General features: G+C 42.5%; 1 protein-coding gene across 1 annotated transcript in view; it reads left to right on the forward strand.

Annotated features, from left to right (window-relative positions):
- zgc:153039 (uncharacterized protein LOC767698 homolog) overlaps positions 1-21,589 on the forward strand; it is a 134,306-nt gene that overhangs the window by 75,161 nt on the left and 37,556 nt on the right. The window lies entirely within an intron of this gene.

The following is a 21,589-nucleotide window of genomic DNA, read 5'->3' on the forward strand; positions in this document are numbered from 1 at the left end:
ATTTTCCATTCCCTTATGCTCCAAGGAATAATGATCCATCATGGCCAATCTCCTCTTATAATTCAGGCCCTTCAGTCCAGTCAGCATCCTGAATAAAATTCCTGGATGACTTTGAAACAGTCGGTCAATCCTTGTCAGTAGCAAACCTAAGTTACAGGATTTTCTGTTGATTAAATTAGAAGTAAACAATAAGTTGGCTGTAGTGCTTTCACCTACTTCCATTGCTCTTCAAGTTAAATCCCTTTTTCTTCAACCAGAAAATTACAAGCTCTGCCTGGATTCTGTCCTTTCTCCTTCAATACTCTCGTGTCATTCATGAGACTCGCAAACCAGTTTCTTTGGCTCTTTTCCATTGAAGTCTTGACTGCTTAACTTTTGAATCTGCTCGTTCAAGTTCAGTGTACTGTCATTCAACCACACACACGTATACCACCAAATGAAACAGGTTCCTCCAGAGCAAGGTGCACATAACAGTACATATAACTTATACACATATCACATCAATGATATTAGCACAAATAAATTAGTATAAGATGCATATATGAAGCAAGTTTAAAAAGTAAGCGGTGTAAGGCTACTGATGCTTCATGCATGTTGAGACCTGGATGGTGGCAGGGAATTCACTCGTCTCTTGGCCTGGAGAAAGAGCTGTTTCCCACCTTAACACTTCTTGTCCTAATACTGCGGTATCTCCTGCCTGGTGGTAGGAGGTCAGAGAGCTTGTTGGATAGATGGGAGGGCTCATTGACAATGCTAAGAGCCTGCGTACTCAGTGCTCTTGATAACTATCTCTATTGACTGGAAGATGATCCTTTCAGCAGTCCTGACAATCCTTCGTAGGGACTTGTGGTCAGATGCCTTGCAATTCCTGATTCAGCTGCTGAGCACACTCTCAATGGTGCTTCTGTAAAAATTGGTTAAAATGGGGATGGGGGTGGGGGGAGCCTCACTCACCTCAATCTCATGTTGGGAAGTGGAGACGATGCTGTGCTTTCTTGACCAAAGAGGTGGTGTTGAGGACCCAGGTGAGATTGTCTGTTATGTGCACTACCAGTAACTTGGTGCTCCTAGTTCTCCTCACGGAGGAGTCATGTAGGTGCAGTTAGGAGTAGTCAGCCTGCACCTTCCTAAAGTCCACAATTACCTCTTCGGTCTTGTCCAGATTGAGACTCAAGTTGTTCTTGGACCAGCCCCTCTACCTCCTGTCATCACTGTTGATGAGGCCAGCCACTGTTGTGTCATCTGCAAACTTCGTGATTCAGTTTGAACTGGATCTAGCAGTGCAGCCAAGTGTCTGCAGTGTGGACAGCAGCGGGCAGCATGCAGCCCTGGGGAGTGCCGGTGCTCAGCGAGATGTTTCTTTCTACACGGACTTGCTCTGGCCTTTCTGCTGGATGCATTTACAGAGAGGGGGCCTGAGGACACTTTACCTCCAGCAACAGAGAAATGATTGTATTGAACACCGAGCTAAAGTCAATAAACAACATCCAGGCACATGAGACTCCTTTTTCCAGCTGGGACAGGACAGAGTAGAGTGCAGAGGCTACAGCATCATCACTTGCATTGACTTCATTTCTATGAGGATGTCTTGCTGCCACAGTTAAGTAAATGCCTTGATGTCAAAGCCAAGTACCTTCACCTCCACTTGTTTTTGGAATCCACGTTACTTGGTTGGTTTTGGACAGAGTCTGCAGTGAGGTTTACTGCCAAGTGGTGAAGGTGAAATCTAAGCTTGAAGAAAGGTTTTTGTTGACGCCACGATGGCATCATGGAGGTTTTAGCGCTATTTTATAAAACTGCCAATGATCCTTTTGAAGACCAAGATGAGATGAGACTGGGCAGTAAATAGCACAGTTGGAGTTTTCAGCTTTGTGCCCTTGACATAACTGGGTTGTGTTTCCACAGCATAGGGTAGATGCTAGTGTTGTAAGTCGATCAGAACAGTTATCCTTGAGGCATTACTAGTTCAGAAGCAACCTTTCAGCACTGCAGCCAGGATTATTGGTCCCATGGTTATTGCTGTATCCAGGGCTATCAACCATTGCTTCATATTGTGTAAAATGAATCAAATTGACTAAAACTGACTGCTGAGATTTTGGGAGCATCAAAGCAGAAATAGATCATCTGCTAAGCACTGCTAACTGAATCTGGCTATAATTGCTTCAGCATTTGCCACTCAGCCATAGGGGATAGCATCATGGAGGCTGCTGCTTTCAACTGGATGTTTAATTAACTACTGTCTTTCATAATGGAATTTGCAAGGGGTGCCACAGTGATAAAATTGTGCATGCTCAAGTGTTGTATTGCATTCTGCACACTTTCTTCAACCAGGATTGTTTTCTTGCATTAATAAAAAGGAACTGGTGAAGTGCATGAGGTTACGGATTGTAATGTATGGTTTGGCTGGTAGCCCATGCTGCAACGTGGAGATGATTAGTTTTGAGCAGGTGCATCTGTTTAAAATTTAACTCATTTACATGATGATAGTGCCTCACGATATGAAGCTGGATCTCTTCCGTGTGTGCACAGGTCTCAGGTCTCCATAAGGGGTGCAGCATGATAGTTGTTTTAACAATACCATTAAAGGCAAATGTCACTCCACTCTTCAAGAAGGGAGAGAGACAGAAGAAAGAAAACTATTGACCAGTCAGTTTGACCTTAGTGGTTGGGAATATGTTGGAGTAGATTGTTAAGGAGATGGTTTTGGGGTATTTGGAGGCACAAGATAAAACAGACCTTAGTCAGCATGGTTTTCTTAACGGAAAGTCCTGCCTGACAAATCTGTTGAAATTCTTTAAAGAAATAACAAGGAAAGGACAAAGTAGAATCGGTGGATGTCATGTGCTTGAATTTTCAGAAGGCCTTTGACAAGGGTCCACGCATGAGGCTGCTTAACAAGTCTGTGGAATTATAGTCATAGTCATACTTTATTGATCCCTGGGGAAATTGGTTTTTGTTACAGTTGCGCCATAAATAATTAAATAGTAATATGTAAATTATGCCAGGAAATAAGTCCAGGACCAGCCTATTGGCTCAGGGTGTCTGATCCTCCAAGGGAGGAGTTGTAAAGTTTGATGGCCACAGGCAGGAATGACTTCCTATGACGCTCTGTGTTGCATCTCGGTGGAATGAGTCTCTGGCTGAATGTACTCCTGTGCCCAACCAGTCCATTATGTAGTGGATGGGAGACATTGTCCAAGATGGCATGCAACTTGGACAGCATCCTCTTTTCGGACACCACCGTCAGAGAGTCCAGTTCCATCCCCAAAACATCACTGGCCTTACGAATGAGTTTGTTGATTCTGTTGGTGTCTGCTGCCCTCAGCCTGCTGCCCCAGCACACAACAGCAAACATGATAGCACTGGCCACCACAAACTCATAGAACATCCTCAGCATCGTCTGACAGATGTTAAAGGACCTCAGTCTCCTCAGGAAATAGAGACGGCTCTGACCCTTCTTGTAGACAGCCTCAGTGTTCTTTGACCAGTCCAGTTTATTGTCAATTCGTATCCTCCACCATGTCCACACTGACCCCCTGGATGGAAACAGGGGTCATGGGTGCCTTAGCTCTCCTCAGGTCTACCACCAGCTCCTTAGTCTCTTTCACATTAAGCTGCAGATAATTCTGCTCACACCATGTGACAAAGTTTCCTACCGTAGCCCTGTACTCAGCCTCATCTCCCTTGCTGATGCATCCAACTATGGCAGAGTCATCAGAAAATTTCTGAAGATGACAAGACTCTGTGCAGTAGTTAAAGTCCGAGGTGTAAATGGTGAAGAGAAAGGGAGACAAGACAGTCCCTTGTGGAGCCCCAGTGCTGCTGATCACTCTGTCGGACACACAGTGTTGCAAGCACACGTACTGTGGTCTGCCAGTCAGGTAATCAAGAATCCATGACACCAGGAGAGCATCCACCTGCATCACTGTCAGCTTCTCCCCCAGCAGAGCCGGGCGGATGGTGTTGAACGCACTGGAGAAGTCAAAAAACATGACCCTCACAGTGCTTGCTGGCTTGTCCAGGTGGGCGTAGACACGGTTCAGCAGGTAATTACAGGAAAGATGCTGGCATAGATAAAGCATTGCTGATTGGCAGGAGGAAAAAGAGTGGGAATGAAAGGAGCCTTTTTTGTCTGGCTGCTGGTGACCAGTGACATTCCACAGGGTCTGTGTTGGGTCTGCTTCTTTTTCTGTTATATGTCAATGACTTGGATGATGGAATTGATGGCTTTGTGGCCAAGTTTGCAGACGATACGAAGACAGGTGGAAGAGAAGGTAGTGTTGAAGAAGTGGAGAGGCTACAGAAGGATTAGGAGAATGGGCAAAGAAGTGGCAAATGGAAGACAATGTCAGGAAATGTATGGTCATGCACTTTGGTAGAATAAATAAAAGGGTAGACTATTTTCTAAATGGGTAGAAAATTCAAAAATCTGAGGTGCGAATGGGCTTGGGAAGGAATTCCCTAAAGTTTCTTTTCCAGGTTGAGTTGGTGAGTGCTGGTGAGGTGTCACAGTATCGTGAGCAGTCTTGGATTCCTTATCTAAGCAAAGATGTGCTGACATTGGAGAGGGTTCAAAGGAGGTTCATGAAAATGATTCTGGGATTGAAAGGCTTGCAGATGAAGAGTGCTTAATGGCTCTGAGCCTTTACTCACTGGAATTCAGAAGAATGAGGGGTGACCTCATTGAAACCCATCGTATGGTGAGAGGTTGTGATAGAGTGGATGTGGAGAGGATGTTTCCTACAATGGGCAAGTCTAAGACCGAGGACACAATCTCAGAATAGAGGCACATCCTTTTAGAATGGAGATGAGGAGGAATTTCTTTAGCCAGAGAGTGGTGAATCAATAGAACTTGTTGCCATAGGCAGCTGTGGAGGCCAAGTCATTGGGTATATTTAAGTCAGAGGTTGATAGATTGTTTATTAGGGCATGAAGGGATATGGGGAGAAGAAAGGAGATTGGGGCTGAGAAGGAAAATGGATCAGCCATGATAAAATGGCAGAGCAGACTCAATGGGCCAAATGGTCTAATTCTGCTCCTGCATAGAACATAGAACACAGAATAGTACAGCACAGTACAGGCCCTTCAGCCCACAATGTTGTGCCGACCCTTAAACCCTGCCTCCCAGATAACCCCCACCTTAAATTCCTCCATATACCTGTCTAGTAGTCTCTTAAACTTCACTAGTGTATCTGCCTCCACCACTGACTCAGGCAGTGCATTCCACGCATCAACCACTCTCTGAGTAAAAAATCTTCCTCTAATATCCCCCTTGAGCTTCCCACCCCTTACCTTAAAGCCATGTCCTCTTGTATTGAGCAGTGGTGCCCTGGGGAAGAGGCGCTGGCTGTCCACTCTATCTATTCCTCTTAATATCTTGTATACCTCTATCATGTCTCCTGTCATCCTCCTCCTCTCCAAAGAGTAAAACCCTAGCTCCCTTAATCTCTGATCATAATGCGTACTCTCTAAACCAGGCAGCATCCTGGTAAATCTCCCCTGTAATCTTATGGTCTTCCCTGCCACATCATCATGATTATGTACCGTGTCGTATGACGTGGGTGATTATGGTCTTATGACCATGATTATACTTGGCAAATTCTTCTACAGAAGTGATTTGCCATTGCCTTCTTCTGGATAATGTCTTTACATGACGGGTGACCCCAGCCATTATCAATACACTTCAGAGATTGTCTGTCTGGCATCAGTGGTCACGTAACCAGGACTTGTAATATGCACCAACTGCTCATAGGACCATCCACCACCCGCTCTCGTGGGCTTCACATGACCCCGGTCGGTGGGGCTAAACAGGTGCCACATCTTAGTACACCTGCTTTCACATAGCCCACTGTTCTTCTATCATCTGTGTGCTTAACAAAATTCCCCTGATGTAGCTGCCTTTTCCAGCACCCTTGCCAATATATTCCATACACTCACTGTTCTCTGTGCAAAACACTTACCTCCGACATATCCTCCTCTTTCCTCCAGTCACTTTAAAATTATGCCCCCTCGTATTAACCTTTCCCACCCCTGGAGGAAGCCAGTGGCTGTCCACTCTATCTTTGCCTCAAATCATCTTCTACGCCTCTCTCAAATCTTCAACATGAATGATCAGAAATTCACGAGTTATAAGAACGATAGGTTGTATTTAGTTGGCTTCCTTGTCCACGTTTTGCTGGATGCCGTGAAACTTCATTGATAATGGGGCTCTTACCTGTGTGAAATTATCCTCCAGAACCCCCTGGAGTGCTAGGTGAAAAATACAGTTGGAAAGCATTGTGGAATATGCTTGAAGGAAATTTATAATTCATGAGGGAATAGTGGACTGATAAACTTGGCCACGAGTCACATTGTGGAATCTGCTTGAAGGAAATGTATAATTCACGGGGGAATAGTGGACTGCTAAACTTGGCCATGAGTAAAAGATAAACTGGTGACAGTAGTCCAGCAGCTGAGTCTTACGTTTCAAGATAGCAAAAGAAATATGGCACAGGTAGCCAGTTAATAAGGCGAACTTGGCAAAGCTAGCAGATCAAATGGTCATACTGGCAGATTGAGGATCAGGTGGGGGGTATGAACATTGATACTCAGAGTTATGTGGCCCAGACCAGTTGCAGTTTTATTACATGACACATCTACCAGATAAGTAAAGAAGCTGTAATTGAACAGTTTGTGATTTGTAATAGCGATGAAACTGATGGTGTTTATAGAACATACGATCACACAGAAGTTAGCTAGTTACAGAGTCCTAGCCACCTGTCTTACAAATCACAATATTGGACTTCCAGAGCATCAGAAGGATGGTTCAGAAGAACATTTCTTTAAGAATGTGGTAAATGTAATAGTGTTTCATGTCTCAAGACAAATACTGATTAAAAGCACTGCTAAATCACGTAAACTGATTTCTGTATAGATTACAAACAAGGTGATGAGAGCTGCCCAGGTGGCTGGGGCTGAGGTAGAAGAAACAGGAGATCAGAGTTGCTGGATTGGATCAATAGACCGTGATTGACTAAACAAATAACAAGTGGAGAAGGGAGGATTGTTCCAAGTTCAAAGTAAAAGTTATCATCAGAGTACATACTGTATATGTCATCACATATAACCCTGAAATTCTTTCTCTGTGGGCATACTCAGCAAATCTACAGAACAGTAACTGTAAATATCAGATACTGTTAACGGTAAAGAAACTGCAAATGCAGATATAAATAAATAGCAATGAATAATGAGCATGAAATAACAATATAACAGAGTCCTTAGATGGATGTAGCTATCCCCTTTTGTTCAAGAGCCTGATGGTTGAGGGGTAGTAACTGATCTCGAACCTGGTGGTGCGAGTCCTGATGCTCCTGTACCTTTTGCCTGTTAGCAGCAGCGAGGAAAGAGCATGGCCTGGAGTGGTTAGGAATTTTGGTAATTGGTGCTGCTTTTGTACAGCAATATTTCATAAACAGGATTGCAGAAAATTTGCAGCAATTAATCTGTTAATAAGGGGATTAGAAGAGGCATTCTAATTTGAATGTCTTTGGTATTTTGATGTAGCAGAGGTTGCCTGAAGGAACTGAAGACAGCAAAGGGAATGTGATAAATGGAGCATAAGGTCAGGAAGTGCAAAGGCATAAAAGGATAATTTGAAGGCAAACTCTAAGTGAGTGGGGAGGCCATGTAGAGCAAGAGGTAAATTGCATAATTTAAACGGCAGGCACGCCAACACCCACTGGAATCTCATGGAGGCTGGGAACCCCTGTTAATTTGTAAGATGGGCAGGCTCTCAAGCAGATGATAGAATAGGAAATGAGTAGGCCCACATACTACCGTGAGTCCATTATACAACTTTATGAGTACAGTCCAACAACCCAACGAGGTAAAAGGGGAATGTTGCAGGGTGAGGTTCCCGTGCCATATATGAGGATGAACAAGAGATCTGCAATTTGCCAAAGCCTCCAAGGTGTTAGGGAGTTTGCCTTCAAAATGAAAAGTATACTGAAGGACCGAGTCTTAAGTTCAGTATGACTGACCACAATTGGCAGTCCATGGCAGAAATGGACAATAACTAGCAGCATATGGAGTCCTCAGGAATTTCAGGTCCCTTCTGTGGTCTGCTTGGGAGGGTTTGAGGAGGAATCGATTCCAGCAGACCCCAAGGTTCTGGTTGCCACACGATAGGAAAGATGTTGATAAGCTAAAGAAGGTGCAGAAAAAAAACTCTTAACGATGCTTCATGATTGAAAGGATTAACATATAAAGAAGATTGGATAGGATGTGTCTATCTTCTCAAGAGCACTAATATGATAATTATGAGAGGCAGAGATGGGTAGATAACGCAATCTGTTTTGTATGGTATTTGTGTCTGATAATAAAGGGATAGGTTTAATTTGAACGAAAGGAAGTTTAAAAGGGGATCTGAGTGGTAAACGTTTTACACAAGGAGTATCTGGAATGATCTGCCAGAGGAGGTGGTGGAGGTACAAATAATAACAACATTTGGGAGGGTATCTGGACAGTAAATTGACGCTACCAAGGAGAGCGGTATGGAATTAATGCAGGCTCATAGAAGCATGAGGAGCTGCTATGGCTCATAGGAGCATGATGAGAATGTATGGATTTGTCTTCCTACTGCCTATTACGCTGCTGGTGTTTAGGGCAGCAATGAAGGTCCTCCTTCGCTGGCAGTGTTGAGAGCTTCCTTCATCATGTCAGTAGCTCATGGTAGTCATGCAAGTTCCAGGTAGAGACTTAGGAATACCATCGCCCTCAGATGTTGAAGGATTCTTTGTTGCTTTTTAATTAACAATTTTGTTTTATCATTCAGGGTTGTTAGCCCTGATCTGAACCCACCCCCCCCCCGAACCTGGAGGACCAGTGGACCACTCTTAATCTGACCTCTACCCTTTGACCTGTTTGGCATGGGTGACCCTACCAAGAGCCAAAGCAAAAAGCCCTGACTCCAGCCAACACAAGCCTCCAAACCACAACAAGGTTGTGGTCTTCTTGAAGGATATATGTTTGAGGTAGAACAAAATTTGGAGAGTGAGAAGTTTAAGAATTTTATTTATAAGGAGTGTTACTAATGGTTTGGGAACAGGATGATAATAATACTAAAATATTTTGTGCTAATTTGTGAAGTTAGTTTGGACTAGATTTGGTTAGCTGCAAGGAAATAGCATTTCATGAATGAGATGGGGAACTACAAAGGGGAGAACAAATGAGGATCTGGTAGTTTGCGAGAGTGGAGCAATCAACAGTTTCACTGTCATTGTAGTATTGGCACAGAAATATCCCAACAATCTTTATTTAAACGGGGTAATGAAAGGCCTCTGGTGGCACGAGGTTTGACGTCAGCTGATAGTTCTGAGAAGATCTCATACTTTGCTTAATCCATTTTTGTCCTGTTACTTTCAAACGCTGTTGCTTTCCTCTGTGTCAATTTCTAAGTTTTGTTCGAGTTTTAATAGTGCTTGATCAGACGTTGACTTTGCTGCCCCTGAGTTGTTGACGGTTTATATTATAGCTGTTTTATCTCTTCCTGCTACTACTTCCTGCTGTTTACCTTCAACATACTGCTTTTGACTTGCAAATTCTTCTCAACTTTGCAAGCTGGCTAAATGAAAAAGCATCACATTCCAGCTACAAGTAGTTATTTTTTTGAAAAATCCATATTTTTGTTTTTATCCGTGTTTTGCTTTCCACCTGTGATGAGGATACAGTCAGAGGTTTGTTCTGTTATCTTTCAACCCAACTCTCTTCCACAAGTTTAATGTTCGTGTCATTGCATTGTTTCAAAGTACTGTAAATTCTGAACTGTTTTTAACATTAGATTCTCTTTCAATGTTAGTGCATGTTTTCCATATGTAAATGTTACTTGTTGTTTGGATTTCTTGTGAACATTTTCTGAACTTTCACATAGAAGTGTAGTTTTGTAATTGGCTGGTTTCTTGGGCTTGTATCTCCTTGGATTTTGAAGTTTATAGCTAATGGATCTGAGCCCAAGGAGCCATGAATGCCAAGCGCCACCTTCGGGTGAAACTGGAGTTGAAAATAGGAGATAATTTTACCCATAGATTAATATTGAGGAGATAATATTGTAATTTTGAGGCATTTAGAGAAACACTTGAATAGGTAAATTATGATAATGAAAAAATGATGAAGCATTGTACAGGGAGGAGGTCAAACACCTAGAGAGCTGGTGCAGTGATAACAACTTGATGCTTAATGTCACCAAAACCAAGGAGATGATCGTCGATTTCAGACGGTCTCAGCCTGAGCACACACCCCTCAGCATCAGCGGCTCCACAGTGGAGAAAGTGGAAAACATCAAGTTCCTTGGGGTGCAGATCTCGGACAATCTCACCTGGTCCAGGAACACCACTGGGATTGTGAAACAGGCCCAGCAGAGATTGCACTTTCTGAGGAAGCTTAAACAAGCATCACTCCCCACTAACATCTTAACTACATTCTACAGAGGCATGGTTGAGAGTGTGCTGACCTTTTGCATCACAACCTGGTACTCCAGCTGCAGTGCTGTCGTCAAAAAAGCCTTGCAGAGGGTGGTTAGGGGAGCAGAGAAGGTTATTGGGGACTCCCTACCTTCTGTCCAAGACGTCTTTCAGAGTCGATGCCTCCAGAAGACACGGTACATCATTAAAGACCCCTCACACCCTCTCCATGAACTGTTTGTTCTTCTGCCATCAGGCAAACGTTACAGGAGCATCAAAACTAAAACCACAAGGCTACTAAACAGCACCCTCCCACAGGCAGTCAGACTGCTGAATAGCTGCTCTACCTGACTCTGCTATGGACACTTTTAACTTGCACTGGACACTTATAACTTGATTTTAACTGACATGTGGCTGTTGTGTTTTACTATTTATTGTTATGTTTATTATTTAGTGTTGCATTTGTTATGTTATGATTGCACTGCTCCTGGGAAACGCTGTCTCATTCTGCCCTGCAGAGCTGATGTATGGTTAGAATGGTAATAAAGTTTTTTGAATCTTGAATCTTGAAGGATACAGGCAAATGTACGAATGCAGGCAAATGGCATTATTCTAGATGGCCAAAATGTTTAGCATGAACAGAGTGATGTACAAATCTGTGACTCTATTTTGATTTTTTAAGAATAGTTATGATGAAATATTGGACTTCTGAATTCAATGTTTTGGGCTAATAATTTGATGATTGCAAGTTCAAATCCTATTAAAGCGGCTTTAGAGTTTGAGTTTTCATTAAATTATTAATGCTTCGATGATGCTGTCACCCCTTTTTTTCAAAGGCATCTGGTTCATTAACTGCTGCAAATAAAAATAAACCAGGACTGTTTATTCAAACGAGGATGGCAAAAGCAAAGCCTGCGAGAAATGCCTCAGTTATATCTGTCTGCTGGAGCTAAGGCAGATCATGTTGTCACCCAGCTGAGTCATGCATCAAACTGCCCGTCGTAATCACAGACTCACAACTCATCAATGTCCCAGACTACTCAAGACCCCCAGATGTGATTATCTCAATGCCAGGATAGTGACTGAAATTGGATGTACAGTAATTTATTGTCAGGTGGGAATAATCCCAGGAATCCGCGGTATTGGCTGCGAACTTTGCAGTCTCAAAGCTTCAGGTTGACATAGGTGGCAAATATCTTTGTTCATTCCCTTGTTTTAGTGATAAATGAAGATATCTTTCTGTTTGGTTTCAATGGTTCAATTTAATATCAGGGAATGTATACAGTCCATAACCTGAAATGTGTACTCTTCACATTCATCCAAGAAACAGACGAAAAGCACCCCAAAGAATGAATGACAGAAAAATGTTAGAACCCCAAGCACCCCCCATACACACACAAGCAGCATCAAAATATCAACCCAACCCCCATCCCCCTCCCCCCACTTGTTCCAGCAGGAAACATCAGTGCTTGCTACCCACCAAGCAAGCCCCCAAAGAGAGGCCATGATCTGCAACAAAAACTATTTTTGACATGCCACAGGTGCTCTCTCAGTAACAAGGGAGAGAGAGTTGTCACCCTTCCACAGCAAGAGGGGAGATGAACAGATTGTTGTTTTGATGTTACAGTCTGAAATGGCTCCTGGTCGAGCTCACCTGATTAGAGAACTAGATGACTCTTCTCCCCCCATCCCCCACCTCCATCGAGGAGAGAGTGTGTGATCCATTGCTCAAGTGCGGAGGCCTGCAGCAGCCACACCCGCTGTCTTGACGTTCTGATCTCCCACAACACTTCAGCTGGCAACACCAGAGAGGAATGGAGTCGACAGGGACGGCACCATGATGGTACCGTCTTCCAGGCTGCTCCTGGAACTATCGAAAACTGAAAGACCACAGTTTGAGTGCAGCTGTAGATTACTGGGCCCCAGCCACCTTGAAAAGGAGAAGAAAAGACATTAAAGAGAGGAATTAAGCTGTTTCGCAGATGAGCTCGAAGAAGTCACCCTCTGGCCCCAGAAGAGTAACAAGCAGATTGACAAGTGGGGTCTTATTTCAACCTTCACTGTTTTTTTCCTCTTATGGGCATTCATGAACATTATGGCAGGAGTAATCAGCATATGATCCAAATGGAGACTAAGTTCTGTCTTCACAAAAGATTATATGGTGCTACTGCTTTGGGAAATAGTACAGATTCCAAACAGATCTGGTAGTTACAAGTTGGTCATCTCTTAAGACACAATGCCATCTGCACAAACGTATTTTACCAGAATCTAAGCTCGTGGCCAGTCACATCCTCAATCTATCAACATTTTACCATGAACTAGCCAGATGATCTGACTTTTTTCAGTCATAAGTGAAAAAGCATTCTAGTTTTGTTCTACATGAAAGAGGTGGTAAGCTGGAAACAATATGCATTCTGAAGGACTGAATACTATATGTATAATTAATCTCAAAAGCAGCATAATCAGGCCAACTCTGTTTGGTCCTGCAGCCTGTTGCAAACAGTACCTCATTGCTTAGGACTAACAGAAGAGGAAAGTCATGGAAGTCTTCATTCTGTGGAAGTGCAGGAGGCAAAGTTAATCTTATTTCCGTGATGGTTCCGGTCCTCTGTAGGAGCTCCTCACAGTTGCACTTGTCAGTCAATTACCGAATTGATGTGTTGAGACACGTAATGACTGATGGCACTGGGCACATAAAAGGACATGGGGCCAGGTGTTTTGTTAAAAAAATATGTGCCAGTGATAACTTGTAATAGTGGAAAACTGCACCACACCACAGTGTACTGCATTGTTTGCACATCAGAAATGGAGAATTTCCCTGCAACACATACAAAATGCTGGAGGAGCTCAGCAGGAGGCAGCGTCTAAGGAGATTTAAAAGGTGGGGGGAGGGGAGAGAGAAACATAAGGTGATATGTGAAACCTGAAGGGGGAATGATGAAGTAAAAAGCTGGAAAGTTGATTGGTGAAAGAGACAGAAGACCATGGAAGGATTTCCCTGTTTGTGGAATCATCGTCAACTTATGATACAGAAGCAGGCTGATCAGCCAGTCTTGTCTATGTTGGTTGATGCTACTCTCCGGCCTAATTCTGTCTTGCTGTTGTTGGTCCATAACCCTGCAGGTTATGGTTTTTCAAGTACACATTTACATGTGATGAGGTCTTCTGTTTGGCAAGCAGTGTGTTCCAGACCCCTACCATCATCCACTGCAAAAATACTTCATTCAATCTATTCTGTACTTAAAACCTGTGCCATTGGTTTTGAATGTTGTGGATGAATAGGATAAATAGACCCTTCAGCTGTCACAATTGTGTCCAGAGTTAGAAATCACTTGGACAAGTGTGAAATGATGAAGAAAACTCAAAATAGACTTGTTTAAGAGCAAGTTGTATCTAATTTGACTTTTTAACGTATTAAGAAGGGGAATGCAGTTTAAGATTCAAGATTGTTTATTGTTATTTATCAGTACACAAGTGTAAAGATATATGGTATAAATGGCATTTAATAAGATGCCTCATCATCAAGAATGAATCCAAAGAGGTGAGAGGAGCATGGGAAAAAAAAATAGCTGAGTAACAGGACGCTGTAATAGGACACTGATTTTCTTGGGTAGAAGTTGGGAAGGTTGAGTTCCATTGGGTGCAGTGCTTTTCTTAATTTGAATGGCATTCATTTTCTAAATTTGTAGGAGGCAAAATTTTGAGTAACATGGGGAAAATGCGTCTTTACACATCAAGTGGTTAGGGTCTGGAATGCACTGAAGGGTAGGAGAGCAGGCAATTCCATTGTAATGTTCAAAACAAAGCTGGATATGTATCTGATCAGAAAGAATTTGCCATGCTGTAGGGAGAGGGCAACCTCCTTTTGATAATCATTAATGTAGACCAGTTTGTCTGAGTAGCCGCTATCTATGCTGTACGTGCTTTGTGAGATCAATGATAGTTCTCTTGTCCATATCCTTTAGTTGTTATGTGTAAATTTCGTAACAAATATATCAGGATTTATGGTGTAGTCAAGATTTTGTGGTTTGGAAACCAGGCATTTTTCACCTTTGAGGATGAAGAAGTCCGAAGTGTCAAGTATACCATGTGGCTATATTTAGCCTGGGCTTTAGTAAATCAAGCACAGCTGATGATGGTATCATTCCTCATGTAGCTAAAGTGAAATGCTTTCCAAATTGTGATTGCATCTCCTTTCAGTACATCCATTAACAAAGTTACTTTCCAGAGTAAATGGTCTAGCAGATTACTCCTGGTGAGATTAAAAAATGTGCAGAACGTGCTGTCCCGACAACACTAAATGTGCTACATGTGATTTTAAAGTCATTATACCAAAGAATCAACCTGGATAACTCTCAGCTCAAAATTACCTGGTGGTTTTTTAATGCATGCGTAATGGCTAGATATTGGAAGTGGGGAGGGGGGAAGGAAAATAGCAACTGTAGGCCAAACAGCCCTGGGGTTTAAATCATCCTTTGGCGATATGACTAACGCTGCACCTCCAGTCCACTTTCATGCCACTATTGCATTGTTCACCTTGTAGCTTTATCTACCTGAATGGCCACTGAAATCTGCTGCATCAGGCGGGGTGCTAGAAGCACCAACAGGCATTTGAAATCAGAACACATGACCATTTTGCTCAAGTGGCACAGGCAAGCAAGTTGAAATTCACTGCAATACAGTATGTGCAGTGTGAATAAATAATTTGCATTAAAACAGTCTATTTCTACTATACTAAATTTTCTAGAGATAGAGCACAAAATAAGCTATTCTTAGAATATAACAATAAAATAGTCTTGTAATCTTATTAAATAGTAGCATAAAACATAGTTTTAATTGACAAAATGTTAGAATCTTGTTTTCACTTGGCAGATTACTATATAATCGAATAATTGCGGGTTAACTGGAAAAGCCTTTCAGAAACCTGTAACACAAAGGGAATAGGGTAGAAGAGCAACAACAAGGATATTATTTCCTTAAAGCAACTGCTTTTTGCTTAAAGTAGAAATTCAACCACTGAAATGTATTGAAGTATGTAGAATATTCTTTGCTAAGTGCAAAACAATTCTTTAAAGTAAATGGCTGTATAAAATATGTATGTTTAATGTGCGCATAAATTAACTGTAAATTTAATTTTCCACTTGTCGCACAGACGTAGCATAGACACCAAAAGTGTCTCACTAAAGTGATGTTTTAATGGAGAGTGACCCTGTATTGCCACAGGCCAGCCCAATTCATGGTCCATAAAATAAAACTGAACAATCAGCCTCTTTAAGTGGCTTTCTAAATAATTGTTTTTGGCCCAGGTATAGATAATATCCTTGAACAAGTCATCTGCAAATAACTATTAATTCAGTTTGAATGCACTAAGCATTTTAAAAAAAACCTGGCTGCTACAAAGGTTCTTAAAAACATAAATGATAACGCTGCTTCGTGTAGGAAAGCACCTCTGAGAGGATTTTTCAGCTTTCGTTTTTACTACAATCTTCGCAGTTGGATGCTTTGATTACGGCAACGAGATTGTAAGATAATGACATCAAGCAGGATTTCATTTTGAGGCTGTTTTTGGCTCATCACTGTACATTGGGGAAAAATAAAGAACTGATCAGATAGAAAACTGAACAAAACTGCTTACTTTGAAATAAAACTGGTCGTAACATGAGTATATTTTGTTTGCTTGCGTTGCACTTTCAGATATAAGGTGACAACCTCAGGATAAATGGTTATCCTTATTAGTCTGTCAAAACTGCTCAATTAGTAACATCAGTGTTGAAAGTACACAGAACATCGCCTTAATCTGGCAGTAATTTGTTAAGTATTGGCCTTTTTGACAGTGCCTGATAACTACAATTGTTAATAGCATCGTGGTTTCCTTGAAGTGTGTAATTGCTGGTACACTAAAAATCTGGACATTTTTTTACAGGTATGCTACACATCATTCTTTTTTTTTCTAAATGAGTTATTATTAAATTTAGCAAAGAACAACCATATTTTAAAATCTACGAATTGAATCATAAGGTTTATAGCACATGAGGATGGAGGCTAGTTGGTCCATCTTGTCCTTGCCAATCAAAAATTTTAGGGTCACCAGCATTCTTCTTAAATGTAAGGGCCATGTTGTTAGTGCATGTTACATAAAACAGGGGAGTAATACTAAACTCTCCAGAATCCTACTCTGAAGTCCTCTGCTTATTAAAGTTCCTGTTGACCAATACTCTTCACTGTGTTTCAATGAGCCTGCTTTTAGTCTAACTCGCCACTTTCCCTTGCAACCCTAGAACAATGCCCTCCGCTTTGCTAAAATCATAGCTCTGCCCTCATCAACCTCTTTTGTTATCTCATCAAAATAATTGGATAAGGTTAGTCTCTCTCTACCTCCTTTCTCAAATCCATCAATAATTAACAATTTGCTCTAAACTTGCTTATGCTCTCCTTTTCAATTCCATCAGTTTGTCCATTACTGACACTGGGCTGACTGAGAAAATGACTTGGCTTGTCCCTTTCTCCTTATTTAAATGATAATCCTCCATTAGCTGTATTCTAGTTTTCTGGTACAGTGCCAGTAGCCAAGTGGATTGGAAAATTATAGAAACTATTTCCCCTTATGCTTCTTGTGGGACACTGGGATATATTTCATCTGGAGCTGAGATTTATGCACTTTAAAAAAAATCAAAGCCACAGGGTACGTCCACTTCTCTTGTACATTTGTCGTTATAATCTTTCACAGTGACAAATTCTGCATTATCCTCTCATTGTAGCACCAGTTCATTTAGAACTACACAGGAATTTGACTGGATTACTGCTTTGGACTTGAATATGACCTACTCTTCTTGTTTTACCTGCAACTATTCTTTTATGCACCCTCTGATTTCCATTTTAATTTTATATTTACACTTTTGAGCATGGTAGAACACTTGGAGACTTGGAGGCGGCTTTTCAACCGAGTACGTTCATACCAACTGAGTAATCCCTTCCATACCATTCCTTGTAGCCCTGTAACTTGCGTTCACTTGATCATTTCTACAGCCTAGAGTATTTGTCTTAAGCTTATCCTTCTTGGAGATTCACAGTTGGGAGTTTCCCTATCTGACTTCCTCACAACTCGCCCCTTCTTTTTTGCATTGAGAATGTATTGGGTGTGAACCACCGTTTTCTTGCCTTTGTTGTGGTTCTCTTGAATTTATTTTAGTAGCTTTGTATCTCCTTTTCCATTTAATCAGCTACAGTCCCAATTAATGTTGATGTGGTTGAAATCCTGGGCTATTATGGGTCTTTTATTTTTTCACGTCTCTCAAGGACAGCATGTACGATGGCACAGCAGTTAGTGCTGATGTCTTGTACTTATAGTGGAGTTGTTCAACCTGCGCAGTCCCTACAACAGTTTAGTCCTGATTCATAAGGCCATAGTGCTTCGGAGCAGAACTAAGCTATTTGGCCAATCATGGCTGATCCTTTTTTTTCCCCCTTCTTAGCCCCACTCCCCGGCCTTCTCCCTATAACATTTGATGCCATGTCCAATCAAGAACCTATCAAGCTCTGCCTTAAGTACATCCAATGACCGGGCCTCCACAGCTGCTTGTGGTAACAAATACCACAAATTCACCACCTTCGCAAGGCCTCACCAGTGCCTTGTAAAGCATCCCTGCTCTTGCAGTTTAGACCTCTTGAAATGAACGCTAACATTGCTTTTTCCTTCCTCACCACTGACTGTCCCTGCAAGTTAACCTTTAGATTGTTCTGCACGAAGATTCCGGAGTCCCTTTGCATCTCAGATTTTTGGATTTTCTCCCCATTTAGAAAACAGTCTGCACATTTATTTTTTTCCACCAAAGTGCATGACCATACATTTTCCAACATTGTATTTCATTTGCCACTTTCTTGTCCATTCTCCTAATCTCAGTCTTTTTGCCTAGCCTATCTGTTTCCTCAAAACTACCTGCTCCTCTACCAATCTTCGAATCATTTGCAAACTTGACAACAAAGCCATCATCAAAACTATTGATATACAGCATGAAAAGAAGCTGTCCCAACACCAATCCCTGCAGAACACCACTAGTCACTGGCAGCCAACCAGAAAAGGATCCTTTTATTCCCACTCGCTGCCTGCTACCAATCAGCCAGTGCTCTAACCATGCAAGTAACTTTCCTGTAATACTATGGGCTCTTAACTTGGTAAGCAGGCTCATGTCTGGCACTTTGTCAAAGGCCTTCTGAATATCCAAATAATACAACATCCACTGGATCCCCTTTATTTATCCTACTTGTAATCTCCTCAAAGAATTCCAACAGTTCATCAGACAAGATTTTCCCTTAAGGAAACCGTGCTGTCTAGTCTTATCTTGTCCTATGTCACCAAGTACTCCATAACCTCATCCTTAACAGTTGGCTCCAATATATTCCCAACCACTGAGGTCAGGCTAACTGGTCTATAATTTCCATTCTGCTGCCTTCCTCCTTTCTTCAAGAATGGAGTGACATTTGCAATTTTCCAGTCCTCTATCAGCATGCCAGATTCCAGTGAGTTTTGAGAGATGCCTTCACAATCTCTAATGCTACCTCTTTCAGAACTCTCTGGTGCAGTTCTTCAACCCCAGTGACTTAAGTACTCTTACGTCTAATGCCACTGTAATTTCCTTTACTCCACTGAAATACTGCTTTGTCAAACTTTACTTTCTCCCTATCAAATTTCAAGTTGAACTCAGTCATATTGTGATCACTGCCTCCTAAAGGTTCTTTTACCTTAAGCTCCCTAATCACCTCCCATTCATTACCTACCCAATCCAGTAGAACTGATTTCCCAGTAGACTCAGTGACAAACTGCTCTAAAAAGCCATCTCGTAGGCATTGAACAAACTCATTTTCTTGAGATCCATTACCAACCTGATTTTCCCAATCGATGTGTATGTTGAAATCTCCCATGTCTGTCATAACATTGCCCTTTTGACATGCCTTTTCTATTTCCTGTTGTAAGCTGTGGTTCACATCCCAGTTGCTGTTGGGAGAACTGTCTATAACTGCCATCAGGATCCTTTTACCCTTGCAGTTTCTTAACTCAATCCACAAAGGATTCAACCTCTTCCAGTCTTGTGTCACATCCTTCTACTGATTTGATGCCATTCGTTACCAGCAGAGCCACGCCTCTCCCTCTGCCTTTCTTTCCTGTCTGTTGGATACAACATGTAACCTTGGACATTCAGCTCCCAACTGCAGCCACGATTCAGTGATGGCCACAATATCATACCTAACAATCTGTAATAGTGCAACAAGATCATCCACCTTATTTCTTGTGCTTCATGCTTTGAGATTTACCACTTTGAGTGGTGTATTTGCTACCCTTTTTGATTCTGCATCCCTAATGCACTGATACTCACCCTGCTGGCTGCAATTTTGTCCCATCATCTGCCTGTTCTTCCTGACAGTCTGACTGCAGGCTGTCTTTGGTTTTTTACCATCCGTCTGATCCTGAGTCCCTTCACTCCGGTTCCCACCCCCCTGCCAAATTAGTTTAAATCCTCCCCAATGGCTCTAACAAACCTGCCCACAAGAATATTGATCACCCTTGGGCTCAGCTGCAACCCATCACTATTGAACATGCCATACCTTTTCTAAGATGGTGCTGCGTACGCCGGTCATGTTCTGAGCTCTGTTCCAAATCTGCGGTATGCTACTAATTCCTACAGCTTTCTTAGCATTTTCTGCTCAAGTAGCTGATAGTCACATCAGATACGATAGACTGACCCTTCTGAACATTGGAAAGACGGCATTTACTCACTATGTGGGTAAATGCTGAGTTTCCTACACTGGAAGCCCCTGCTTGCACAATCCATGGGAGACTCATCTCTTACACCGTTACTACCTCGGAAGAAGCGCCGGACGCAAGGGAGAAGGGCCGGCATCCTGGTGAGACTGAGACGGCGTTCAAATCAACTGCCGTTCCCTAGCATGCTCCTGGCTAATGTTCAGTCCCTGGACAACAAGTTTTGTGAACTGAGAGCCAGAATCTCCTACCAGTGGGAAACAAAGGAATGCAATGTTTTGTACTTCGTGGAGACCTGGCTGATGGAGGAGAGACCGGGCTACGTTGTCAAACCCTCTGGGTTCTCCCTGTTCCGGGCGGACGCGGACAAATCAAAGATACGGGCAAAAGCTGAAGCAAGAGGCGGCCACAGTTAAAACTGTCCACTATTGGTTCGACCGATTGCCCTCCATGCTGTAGGACTGCTTCGATGACGTTGACTGGAATGTCTTCCATGATGAGGATATCTCCAAGTTCACTGATGAAGTCACGTGCTTCATCTGGAAGTGCATCGACAATGTTGTCCCCCAGAAGTCAGTCAGAACCAGAAATCCTGGATCAATAGTTCCGTGCGAGCAACACTTAACGTGTGACATAGTGCTTACACTGCTGGCAATCAGCAGGAGCTCAAAAAAAGCAGCTACGATCTGCCGAAGTTATCAAAGCTGCAAAACAACAATGCAGGGACAAGATTCAGTCAACATTCACAACGCATAGCAGACATGACTTGTGACAAGGGCTGCATACCATCGCAGACGTCAAAGCCAAACGTAGTGGTGCTGCCAACATCACGGCCTCACTCCCAGATGAGCTCAATCACTTTAACGCTAGGTTCGATATCGCTAATTCACAGTCTCGAAGGCAAGCCACCACTACAACCTGCAACCTGGTCATCTCTGAGGCTGAGGTATGCAGATGTTTCCAATGAGTGGACAGTCACAAGACTGTGGGACCGGACGGCATTCCAGGGCGAGTACTCAGGATGCGCACAGCACAACTATCAGATGTGTTTACTGACGTTTTTAATCTCTCCCGCTCCCAGTGTAGAGTGCCCTCCTGCTTCAAATTATCCATCATTGTCCCTGTACCAAAAAAGACTAAGGTAACATGCCTGGACCACTGGCGTCCTGTCGCACTCACCTCAATAATAAGCAAATTCTTGAGAGGCTGGTCAAGGATTACATCTGCAGCTTGCTACCACCCAAACTGGATCCCCTACAATTCGCCTACCAACACAACCGATCAACAGACGACGCAATAGCCACTGCTCTACATACTGTCCTTAAACATCTGGAGAAGAAGAATGCCTATGTGAGAATGCTGTTCTTGGACTACAGTTCAGCATTCAACACCATAA

This window comes from Mobula hypostoma, chromosome 4 (genome assembly GCF_963921235.1).
Source record: "Mobula hypostoma chromosome 4, sMobHyp1.1, whole genome shotgun sequence".
NCBI classification, from domain to species: domain Eukaryota; kingdom Metazoa; phylum Chordata; class Chondrichthyes; order Myliobatiformes; family Myliobatidae; genus Mobula; species Mobula hypostoma.